A 12977-nucleotide genomic window follows, 5' to 3' on the forward strand; every position below is an offset into this window, starting at 1 on the left:
AAGGCCCCTGAGCCAGTGGTAAACATTACTCAAACCGCTGAATCACTTACAAATGCCTTCTACCAGCACCTACAGGACTGCATGGATCAGGCAATCCCAAACAAAACTAAGACTCTTTGTACCAAAGGCAAGCGTCCAGTCTGGTGGACCCCAGCCATAAACAAGCTCTACAACAAAAGGAGGAAGCTACTACAAGATAGAGCAAAATCCTTGAAAGGTAAGACACCTTTGATCATTATAAGTAAAAACTAAGAGCTCTCATAAAATCATCCAAGGCAAATTTTGAGAGAAAAATCGCCAAGGACTCAAAAGACAATCATAAGGCCTTCTTTAGCTATGTTAGAAACCTAGGAGGAAACTCCCAGATATGCTCAGAATTAGTTCAAAATGATGTGAAGATTACTGAACCTACACACATTGCCAACATACTGGCTGACAGGTCCAGTGCAAACTTCTCCCCTCTCCCCAAAGGAGAGATATCTATACCAGAGGATTGTAGCCCCCAAACATCTCCAATGCCCAGGTGAGACCTGCTCTCCAAAGCAAAAACACACCATCCATGGGACCGGATGGTGTCCCCTGTGTGCTCCATTTAACTCAATGAGGAATTAAACCCAGTTAGGACAGCTGTTTAATCTTAGCCTCACCTCAGGATACGTCCAAGGAGTGGCGCACGGCGACTGTGGTCCCACTTCACAAGGCGGTGCCTCCACCGACCCTGGAAATTACCGTCCCATTAGCTTGACAAGCCTTATCTGCAAAGCCATGGAGAGGATCATAATGGAACTCATAAATAAAGACATAGGAAACGTGCAGACTTTGGATCCAACCCAGTTTGGCTTTGTCAAAGGCAGATCATGCCTTTTAAACTTGGTTGACTTTTTCGAGACAGTCACCAAGGCCATTGATGAGGGAAAGGCAGTCCATACAGCCTACCTTGACCTGGCAAAGGCCTTCGACACAATACCCCACTCAGGTATCATTGAAAAACTCATCAGCTTGAATGTAAACCCATACATCACAAGATGGGTTGCAAACTGGCTAAGTGACAGAACCCACAGGGTCAGAGTTGCTGGAGCCATGTCAGACTCAAAGCCTGTCACAAGTGGTGTCCCACAGGGCTCAGTCCTGGGTCCACTCTTGTTCGGCATCTACTTTTCTGAAGTACAAGCAAACGCAGGAGGGTTATGGCTGACAAAGTTTGCAGATGACTGCAAACTGGGCCATAGTCGAAAACACATCTGACACAGATATCCTTCAGAAGGGCCTCACAGAAACGGATGACTGGTGCCAGAGCCATGGCCTAAAGTTAAATGCCAAGAAATGCGTAGTCATACCCTTCGGGAAAAACAAGGTTACCCCTAGCTACCATATAGGTGGCAATCCACTGAGCACAGAAGAAGTCATCAGGGATCTGGGGACCCAGGTTGACAGTAGCCTTTCGTTTGACACTCATGTTGCTAAAGTAGTTAGGAAAACCTTCTACATTGCCCACCTGATCATGAAGGGATTCACATCTAGATCAAGGGAGGTCATCGTCCCCCTGTACTCATCACTCATTAGACCTATGATTGAGTACAATGCCCCATTCGGAATGTATCTGACCCGACACCTGCAGCAGCTGGAAAGGCCCCAAAAGTTCCTCACCAAAAGGATAAAGGGTCTCAAAAATATGTCTTATGCTGCCCGACAGAAAGAACTCCAGCTCTGTTCAGTCTCATACCGCTTGCTCAGAGGTGACCTGTGCCTGACATATAAGGCTATGTCAAACCCAGATTTGATGAATATGCTTCACCTCAAAAAATCTAGATCCCTCAGAACCACAAGGGCGGGAGACTTAAACCTTGACATGGTTATTAATAGAACGTGCTGGAGGGACAGATTCATCACCCAGAGACTCTCTATGCTGTGGAACAAAATCCCGGTACATGTGAGGCAAAGCACCTCGCTGGCCTTGTTCAAGAGGAATCTTGACCAATGGATGGGAGATTGCAGATATACCCCAGGGAATACTTCAGTGTCACTGCTTGACAGAGGCACAGCAAAATAATAGGCATAGTTTTATTCAAACTAAAGGGGTGGCGAAAGCCAAATAACTATGGGCTAGGCTTATAAATGCCCTGAACCTATGAACCTATGAACCTATGAAGCACTGTATGCTGTCTTGTTTGTCATACACTAAAACCTACATACAAATATGCACATAACAACCTTCACCAACATATATATGTCCACCCTTCACAAACAGTTGCAATATGTCCCTTGCTCTATGCGCATATACAGATGTTAATATATATGACACATATATATCTCTCCGTATGTGTGTGCCATACACACACAAGGTCCACACTGTTGTAAGTCCCTGGACCTCACAGTTGAACTGTTGGGCCTTGCTGCAACATGAACAGGTGTCACATGTGAACACACAGTAACATTAGAGGGGGAATATATAGCTACAAATGCTAGATTAGCATACTAGCCGGGTACAGCAGTTGCCATTGCTAAGCTAAACTTTAATATGACTATCATGCATGTGTTACTCTGTCACAACCATGTTTATATAAATGTTTGCGCTAATCCCCCAAGCAGCCATTGTCCACACTACTGTACAGAACACAGATAACATGGATCAGATGTTTGACATTTAATGCTGAGTTACATATTTCACAGTTATGTCCCACTGCACACAGCTACACACTGAATTGTCCATGGCAGTAGTTAAGCAGGACATCACATGCATAGATACATACTACTGCCACATATGAATGGTTCACATTATGTAGAGTACTCTTCCAAAACATCTACACATGCCAGTAAATACATATCTGTTACATACCTTTCCTTTGTATGAGTTGGTATTATTTATTTTCCGTTTTCCTTTTGCTTTTCACTGTCTCTCTCTCTCTCTCTCTCATTCTCTGTAAGAGAGTGATTGAGGTTGTGGGCAGCAATTACAGCCTGCTTTTATAGGTATTTGCTCATGTGCATGTGATGGCCTGTGCACCAATTGGTGGCCACCATTTGCTAATTGCATGCAGCCTGCTGTGTGGTAATTGCAGTAATCACTGTCATAGCAACCCAATGCTATAAATTGCTAACTCAGGTAGGTGTAGCCCTTTCAGCTTTCCAAAATGGGGATCATGCTTGTTTGCTGTGGACATCGTTGTTTAAGTCAGAAGGTTGGTATAGTTCTTATATCTGAAGCCAGGGGTGTAGCCAGTGATTTGAATGTTGTACTCAGACCTGAATGTTGCTGCTTCCAGTACACACTTGTCAGTGTAGAATTGTACTCACCCCTCCAAATGCTAACACAAGATAGATGGAAGTATGTACTTTCTTTTCTAATTATACAATTAATTGCCATACAAAAGTAGTTATTGAGATGTTTTCTTTTGGCACATGAACTGTTTGCGAACTGCTATACTGTGAATATTTATTTACTCACTTCTGAACAGTTTGTGCTTTTTTAGTGTTGACATTAGCACAGGCTGCTCAAGAAAACTGGACAAATTTCAGTACTGAGTATGCCTACCTACATCATTGGTAGACCCTGAACACACAGGTATAGTGTACATTTCGGTAGGGGTGCAGAAGTACAGAGAGCATTATGTATTATTGTGTGAATTTTATCTTGCTGGACTTAAAGGGTTGCTGTGTGCCTGTTAGTTTATCAAGGCAAGTAGTCTGTCTGTGTAGCTCCCAACTGTGGAAATATCCAGATGGGAGCCAGAGGTTAGCCTGTTATTCTTTGTCTGTGCACCGCATAGGTCTTTTCAGCACTGGAACAATGGCATTGTCACGGTTGCTACCAGTACATGGCTACATCCTTTGATATTTCAGTGCTGTACTCCTACATAAGGGTATGCTTCTGGAACTCCTTCCAAAGCTATTTGCACAGTGTGTAACAGCAGAAAATCTGATATGCCTGTGTGTTTCTGCCTCTGCCAGGCCTCTCAAACACTCAGGTACATATTTGAACAGACTCAGGGGAAAAGTAGGTAAAAGTGAGGTACACATTTAAAATATTAGAGACATTACGTTGAGACTTTGAGAGAACCAGAGAATATGGATTAATACACCTTTTCTGAAGTACAGGCAGTGTCTAACTCTTACTTATTGTCATTATTCATTAAGTGTAATTCCCCACCTTTCTGCCTAACGTCAGTACTTTTCACAGGGATTCAGAGGGACACAGCTACAATTTTTTCAAAATCAGGAAATCCCTGAAAATTCATCACAGTTGGGAAGTATGGCCTCTGCCCTAATCAGATATGCCAGTGTTTGCTATGATACTGTGTGGGGGTTGTAAAGTGCTGCTGTAACATTATTTCCTGCTAGAATGGCTGATTCTCTTATCACAGTCATGTAATGCAATTCCACAACAACTGCTGGTAAAGATACACAGAACAAGATTTGTGTTGTGGCATTCTTATTTTTCCTTTACATTCACTCATTCTGATGCATGATGCATGATATATTTATTTCAGCACCAACTTGTTGTACATCTACCATGGCTTAGTGGTACTTTATGCAGTCTAGTGCGTACAAGGTCCAGGGTTCGAGACTGACAGAGGTGTTTTATTTTGCTGCTTAGCAGAATAAGGGCCCTGACATACAGAGTGACTAAGGCACTTTTAAGCAGTTGTAAGAGGGTTTGCGTGGGTTTGCGTGATGCTTAGCAATGCTTAGCTAAGCACACACAAACGCACACTCGCGCAAACCCGCTAACTACTGCTTAATAGTGCTTACTCCCACTAACCACCGCACTCATTTCTTTGAAAGAAAAGAAAATGGGGAGATAGGAAAGTGGTGAAAAAGGGGCATAAAGAGGGAAAGACAGTAGGGAAAACAGCTCGGGATGTGCAGGATGGGTATGTATGGAAGGTCCATAGCTGTCCATTTCTTTAACAGCAACAGCTGTGCATATGCAATACATTTGGAGAGAAATATGAAACCTTCAACCCCTGTGAGAGAGGTGAGGGCAACAAAGTATGTTGTGCTGCCAATTAAATATCAGTTTATGTGTCCAGCGGACATGTGTACAAAATGGGCAGCTATGTATGGGGCATATTTTTTTTTGGGAGCAGATTGCCCTTTTTTGTTTTCAGGTGTGAGTGGAATGTGGGGTAGGGGAAGTAGGTATATTTGGGGAGGAAGGTTGAGGAGGTAAACAGACAAGACAAACAAGATGCATACAGGGGCGGAATATGACACATGTGGTGGGTGAACACCATTGATGGGGAAGGATGAGCCCATGAGCCCACAGACGGCAACAGTGGAAAAGAGATCCCTAGCCATGGGCAGTCACCACTGCACCTTCACAGCCCAGATGGTGGCTGTGCTGGGGCTGCATAGGAGGGGCAGGCTCACCCATGAGTCATGCCACTCATGCCTCAAGCTGGCATAGAGGATCAGCAACAGAACGCTCGATCTCCCTACGCACCACAGCCTGGACCGTTCAGAGGGTGATAGGTGGCCCTCCTCCACCCACACTTGCATGGGGGGGCAAGCCCCATCCCCTGCAGCACTTCCACCCAAAGGTGGCACAGGGCCAATGGAGGAGTAGGTCCCAGGCTTGGCACCGGACCTGCTGGTGCCAGGTGCCATCGCCAGCTGAGGTGGGACAGGTGGATCCGCTGAGACCGACCTTCCCATACGTTCTATGTTTAGGAAGATTTAATGAAAATATGAGTTAGTAGCAGTCAACAGCATTCCCAATTAGTTATAACAGCATGCAGAAGTATTCACATTAACCCCACACACCAGAGTTCCAACAGTTGAGCAGCAAGCATGACACATGCATATATAGAATAGCAGTGGACATTACAACAGCACGCAGGTTTAATTGATGGCAACAGGCCACCAATATTGTGGTATTTGAACAGGGCACATGCATCGAAATAAATGCAGACATTTATAAACCAATAGGCCATATGTCCCAACAAATGTTTTGAGATTATACATACCCATTGAGGTGTGGAATTGCATTTTTTATGCACATACAGTAGGGTGGAAAATGATAGCTCCAATAACAACTTATATATCCTTCTAGTTTATACTACATTCCTGTTAACTGCAGTTATATGTCCTCTACATGTATTATTACACTACCCAATTGTCCTTAAATTGTGAAATGGGTTTTGCTAGATCTTTATATACATGGGATGTTTCTGACATACAAACTGTCCGGGATGCAGATGTTACTGCTACATATTTTGTGAGTTGCTCAGACACACTACTGCTGAGATGGTACACTGACAGCTCTACTTTCCTATACTTATCTAGATATGTTTAGGTGAAATTATCAGTTATATGTTAACAGCTCCCTACATTTCTGCCAGCAAAAGGACATTTCTGAGGAACACAATACCAAGCTACTCATGTGCCAGATTAACCTGTACATGCTGGGCACGAACCAACAGTTGAGGACTGTAAATATGCTTAAAAGCTATTGGCACTCCCTTCATCCACTTTATATGGGCCTACCCAACTGTGTGTTAACAGCGCTTAATACAACAGTACTATTACTATAATGCAAGAGTACAACAACATGTCAAAGAAAATGACACAGACACACTCCAGGAATTATACCTTTATTAAAGACTTAAAACACTTTTCTAGAGGCTGTCTCATTTATTTAATGTAACAGTACATGCAAAATAATTATTAGAGAATTATTATACCTTTATTTATTGTGTTAAAACACTTTTTTTCAGGCCCTCTCATTTATTTTACATAACAGTACAAGCAGAATAATTACTAACCTGCCTGGTGGTGCAGACTTAGCAGCCTATCTGCATAGGCTTACTGATTCGCAGCACGGACACCTGTAGCTGTGAAATAAATGAAGTGATACTGAGACATACCTATCTATAGTATACACTAGAATAGCAATTCTTACATACCTAATTCCATGGCTACTTACTCAGTAGTGGGGCATTTTCCATCTCATGGGCCTCCTGGATCCAATGGTCCAGTTGATCCACCTTGCGTCTCTTCAGGTCTGCGTGGTGGTGTCTGACCTGCTCACCAGTCTGAGGGACACCTGTGGCACTGGTGAGTTCATGAGCTAGATGGTCTCAGGCTTCCACTTTGTAATGGGTGTCCTGGTACTGGCCCCACAGGAGCCGACCCTCATGATTATGGACATGGAGCCAAACCATTACTTTTGACTCCTCAATGCCCCAACTTTGTGCTCAAAAATGAGATCCCTCTCCAGCACCGGCCATTGCTGCCTGCAGATGGGAGCTACAACCAGTTATGGCAAGTATTCCCACCTACGGAGCTTAAATATGCATCATTTCCCACACTTATTTGTGATTGGCCAGTTTTGACAAAACTCAGCTGACGGCACACCTGCTTAGCAATGGGTAAACTTCCATTGATATGTATGTGTGTGTTGAAAGCGCATGCTTATGAAAAGCTGTCATGGCTTAGTGGTTCAGTACTGTGATTATGGTGCACAGTATCCCGGGTTCAAGGCCTGTCATTGCTTTTTATTTTACTAATGGCCAGACTGGCTAGGAGGTGTGGCTGTGTTTAGCTGACTTTGCTCAACTTTGCCCGACGTTGCTCTACGTTGCTCTACATTGCTTGACATTGCTCTACGTTGCTCTACATTGCTCGGCGTTGCTCTACGGTGCTCTACGTTGCTTGACATTGCCCGACTTTGCCCGGCGTTATGCTAGTTAGCACGGTGCGCAGCTACGTGCAAACATGTTCTGTTTGTGCTAGTTTGCACGATGCGCAGCTCCACGCAAAGCTATTGCGCTAGTTAAAGCAGTGCTCAGCTATGAGCAATTATACTTAAATATGCTTAATACTGGTAAACTTTGCTTATCAGTGCTTCACATTGCTTAAGGTATGTTACTTATGCATTCATCAGTATGCATAACCATTTCACCTTCTTATATATATATATATATATATATATATATATAGTTCTAGGTTATAACACCGACAGCACACAACATCGACAACGACATCACCGACACCACATCATCGACAGTTCACAAACACGACACCGCACACACTCAACACATCATCACAACAACCAATAAACAAAACAAATTCCCTGACCAAAACCACACACAACACAAGCACACCTAAATCCTAACAAACAAACACTAAACCTTACATACACAACTATCCACAACCCTAACCGAACTCTAACCCTAAGGTCCGTCACTATCGCGACACTAACCTAACCCGCCCTAACCCTAACTCACTTAACCCACCCCTAACCCAAAAATTCACTACTGCACCCTTACCTAACGGCCCTAACCCTAACTTACTTAACCCGCCCTAACCCAAAACATTCACTACTGCACTTACCTAACCCGCCTAACCCTAACTCACTTAACTCCACCCCTACCCCTACAGACCGTCAACATCGTGACACTTACTTATCAGACCCTAACGTCCGTCACTACCGCATACTTACACATCCTTTCCCCATCTCGGTGTTCTCCGCGTCGGTGTTTTCATCCGTCGATCTTCTGGCATTGGTGATTTCGCTGTCGGTCTTCTCATCTGTCGACGTTGTAACCTAGACCCATATATATTTGTTCACTACTACATAGGCCATTTCAATGCTTTTTACTAAAATTTAAATTATAAATGTCAGGAATTATTTTTATATATAGATTTCCAACAGAAAATAGAAAGGGGAGTGGTGGGACTCGAACCGGGAATGCTTCCTCTTTGTGTGAAGACTCTACCACTATGCTATTGCTATTTTCCGTAATTTGCATATAAGTTTCTTATTATCCTCTGTGATGTCTAAACTGCTAACTGTAGCTAAGCAATGGGCAAACCCACACAAACACGTGCAAATACGGGCAGCTATATTGGGAATAATAAAAAAATAAATAAAGGTTTTACATTTTATAATTGTACAGGGGTTTAGAATGTGGGGGAGTGTAGTGTTGGGTATGTACACATTTGAGCAGACTCGCTTATGTCAGTTGACATTTCCCAATTGAGAGACTTGCAAGGGCGTGGATTTTTGGACTGCTCGGCAGTCCGACAAGCCCCCTGCACTCGTGCACGCTCTGTGTTAGCCTTAGAGTTGAGGCAGCGCACCCTCATTAATATGCATGGCGCACTGCCGTCTTACTCAGACTGGCGTTTCCGTGTAAAACTAATTTAGTCTTACATGGAAGATTCGTGAATCCTGGGGATTAACTGTCTGATGGAATTGCTTTAACATACCATCTTGCCTGACCAAAACATAATTTTGTTTTTTTCTGTCATGCTATTTAGATTGTCTGTCTGATCATTTTTAGATATTTTTTTAATTTTTTAAATGGTGGGAACTAGCATTACCTTGTCTGTGTGTTTTAAACACTGATGTGAGTCTAGACACTCACCAGTTTCAGCTGCTTGCTTTGCTCTGACATCTGCCAAAGCATTTACTGTAGCCTCTTCTGCATTACATTTTTTATGTGCTTTGATTTTGACAGTACTAAACTTTCCCTGTAAATCATTTTGGGAATCAATGCCCATAACTCCTGTAGTACTGGAGCATGTTTTAGGGGTCTGCCAACACTGTTGACAAATTTCCTTCTGACCCAAACTGGCATGTGTAAATGCAAATTAAAAAAAAATTAAATAAAGCATTATTTCAAATACACCACACAGTGTATGTCAACCATTGTTTAAATGTCAACATATTGAAACAGAGTTCCTTTCTTGTCTTGCCACTGAGGCAGAGTCTGCAATAAACAAGACTATTGATATATATCAACAGGAGAAATAATTGTCATTTCTGCTGATCCCTGCCCCATGTCAATTGATGTATTTTGTACCCCTTTGTCAACCTTACTGGGCTTTTTGTAACTGTCTTGTCAGATTAACTTCTGTAGTTTGTGCCCTTAGTAAATATTGGACTCTATCTGATTGTTACATTAAACCAGAAATGCAATTATGTAAAGTGTGAATGCTATGCTGAGTCTGTTTCTCTAAATGGCATTATTGTCCCTTACTACTGTCCCTAGGGAAATTTTGAAAATCTGTGAAAACCTTTTCTTTAAATGGTTAATATTAATAGCACACTTTACTATATTAGAACTTTTTTCTTTCTTTCTGTGCATCTGCAATATTTATTATAAATAACATTTTTATGTAGTCTATTACATTTCTGACAATAATTGCAAAAACTTGTACTGTATGAGATTTAGGTAAAGCCTTAAGATGTTAAAGAAAATGTGCAACAGTTTGCATTATATTTGACAAAGGCATGACTGCAGAAGGTACATTTAACTGCTGTATATGTGAAGAACTAACAACACTAGAATCAAACAGATTGTTTATCAAAATAGGATATATATTATGGTATGGGTTACATACTAGACTCTTTTGACAAGATAGACATAAGTTTGGAAAGTTACTTCCACATAAAAAAACAGTCTTTATGAATTGCTGTACATTTTATGTATGGATTCTAGGCATTTATCCATTTACAAACACAACTGTTATCTAAATTTTGAACATTAAACATTTCAGATTTGCATTTCATGTTTGACACAGAAGGTTTAAACCATGTAAATTTATATATACAATATGTGGGCATTGTAAAGTTAACTGTCTGTACTGGCATCCATGTTATAACTGTGAAGAATTTATCATATTTAGCATAGATGACAAACAGGTGATCAGGTTGAAGTCACTTAGAAGACACAGTGTCCTTCAACAGATTATTTGATGGTGGAACGTCACAGGACAGCTTCTATGGCATCACTCTGTATCCACACACAAAGTAATGGAACTGTTGATCTGTTGATGCACTGGAACTGTCAGTCTGTTGAACTCATGAAAATTTAAGGCCTTTATGAAAAATTAACTGTTGGTAAAGACATGCTGTAGGTGGATTGGATACTCTAAATTGGCCCTAGGTGTGAGTGTGTGCATGTGTACGCCTTCAGCGGAAGGTTGGGTGCCGGGCTGGTAACTAGACACTGTAAAACTCCACAGCCAATCATGAGCGGACAGGTGATCTGCTGTGGTGACCCCTAACCTGGAAAAGCCAAAAGAAGAAGATGAAAAATGTTGGTAATGGATAAAAAAGGTCAAGGTCAGTGGGCTAGGCTCACCACTGCAAAATATTATTAGCAGCTGACCAGAGAGATACCGTACTACCGTATCCGTTAATATTTATTTATATTAGTACAAATTCTTGCCAGACAGTTATTTCAATTCTATTATAACACAGCTAGACACATATAACTACAGACTGATGCACACTCATTCACAGGCGTCACTAAAGAGTGAAAATACTGTCCAGTTTATATACTCTTTTAAATGTCAAACAATGTTATTTTTAATGTCCTTGTGACTTGTTCTTCTGGTTTGATTTCTGTTTTATATCCTTCTTTGGTGCTTTTCTTTTTTGCTGTATCTGAAGACTTCACAAAAAGTCTCTCCACGTCATCTTTGCGACACTTGAAGAGTCTGCATTTTATTTTATTTATTTCTGCATCTGAAAGCTCACAGAAAGTCCCTATAATGCAAAGTTTCTGTTTGAGATGTAAATGTAACTTCCTTTTTTCTATAACAGGATGCCATTTACAGTAAGCCCACAGCTATATGTTATTAATATCTAAGCTGAACATTTACAAGAAATCTTTTTAATAAAATGTCATCACTTAACTGTTCTTACAAAGCAAACCATATTATTTTGAAAATTGCTGTTTGGCCTTGCACATTTCTTTTACTGCACACACAGTATAATTTTGGGGAAAAGCATTTTAATTTATAAAATTTCTATCATGGGAGGGTGAAGCCCCCCACTTTGATGGGTGTAATTTGCTACCGTTTGTGTTTTTTTCGTTAGTGGCCAAGTGGTTACTTTCCAGTGAAGGAATACAATGTTTTATATATATATATATGTATATATATATATGTATTCACTTTATAACCTCGAATTACTGAAATGTCGAATTTCAGTATCTCGAGACTATAAAACCGAATCCACAAAACACCGACATAAAAAACCCGCGAAAGTCAAAACACCGAAAAACACACACACACAATACTACACATACACCACAACACCCACATCACAACAAAAACAAACAAAACTACATACATACACACACATGCACCCCCAAAACCCCCCTACTTATATATACTAACTTCGAGATCGCACAAACACAAAACAGAAGCCGACTCACACACGCACATTCTCCGACCCCTCACACACACATCAAACACATCAGCACACTCACACACACTCTAACTCCCACTCACAACCCTTAGAAAACACTTACCTGACATAACACCTACATCCACACATGGCACCGTGCACCATCAAAACACAATCCCGGACATTACGCAGCGTAAGGTCATAACCGCGAATTCGACTTATATTCAAATTCGCGATTATGGGCTTTTGCTATTTTTAACATTCGGCTTTATAGCCTCGAGATACTGAAATTCGACATTTCAGTAATTCGAGGTTATAAAGTGAATCCATACATATATATATATATATATATATATATATATATATATATATATATATCTCTATATATATTGGTGTGTGTGTGTGTGTGTGTGTGTGTGTGTGTGTGTGTGTGTGTATAAGTATAGATAGATAAATATATACACACTCTCTCGGTATGTATATCTGTATCTAAGCATATATATATATATATATATGTGTGTATGTATATATATATATATATATATATATATATATAGATATATATATATATCTATATATATATATATATATATATATATATATACATATATATGTATACGTATGTATGTAAACCTATGTGTATGCATATATATATCTGTATATATATTTTTTAAATTAACATTTGTTTACCGGAAAAGTCTGACTTGGAACAAAGCCAATTTTCAGCAGAGGCCCAGGGAGAAATGCTCCAGGAATGTGAGAGTAAACCGGAGGAACCGTAGGAAACCCACATGAATGCAAGGAGGACATGCAGACTCCGCATAGAAGGCAC

Source organism: Protopterus annectens, chromosome 11.part0 (assembly GCF_019279795.1).
Source record: "Protopterus annectens isolate FY-2018-M chromosome 11.part0, PAN1.0, whole genome shotgun sequence".
Classification (NCBI taxonomy): domain Eukaryota; kingdom Metazoa; phylum Chordata; order Ceratodontiformes; family Protopteridae; genus Protopterus; species Protopterus annectens.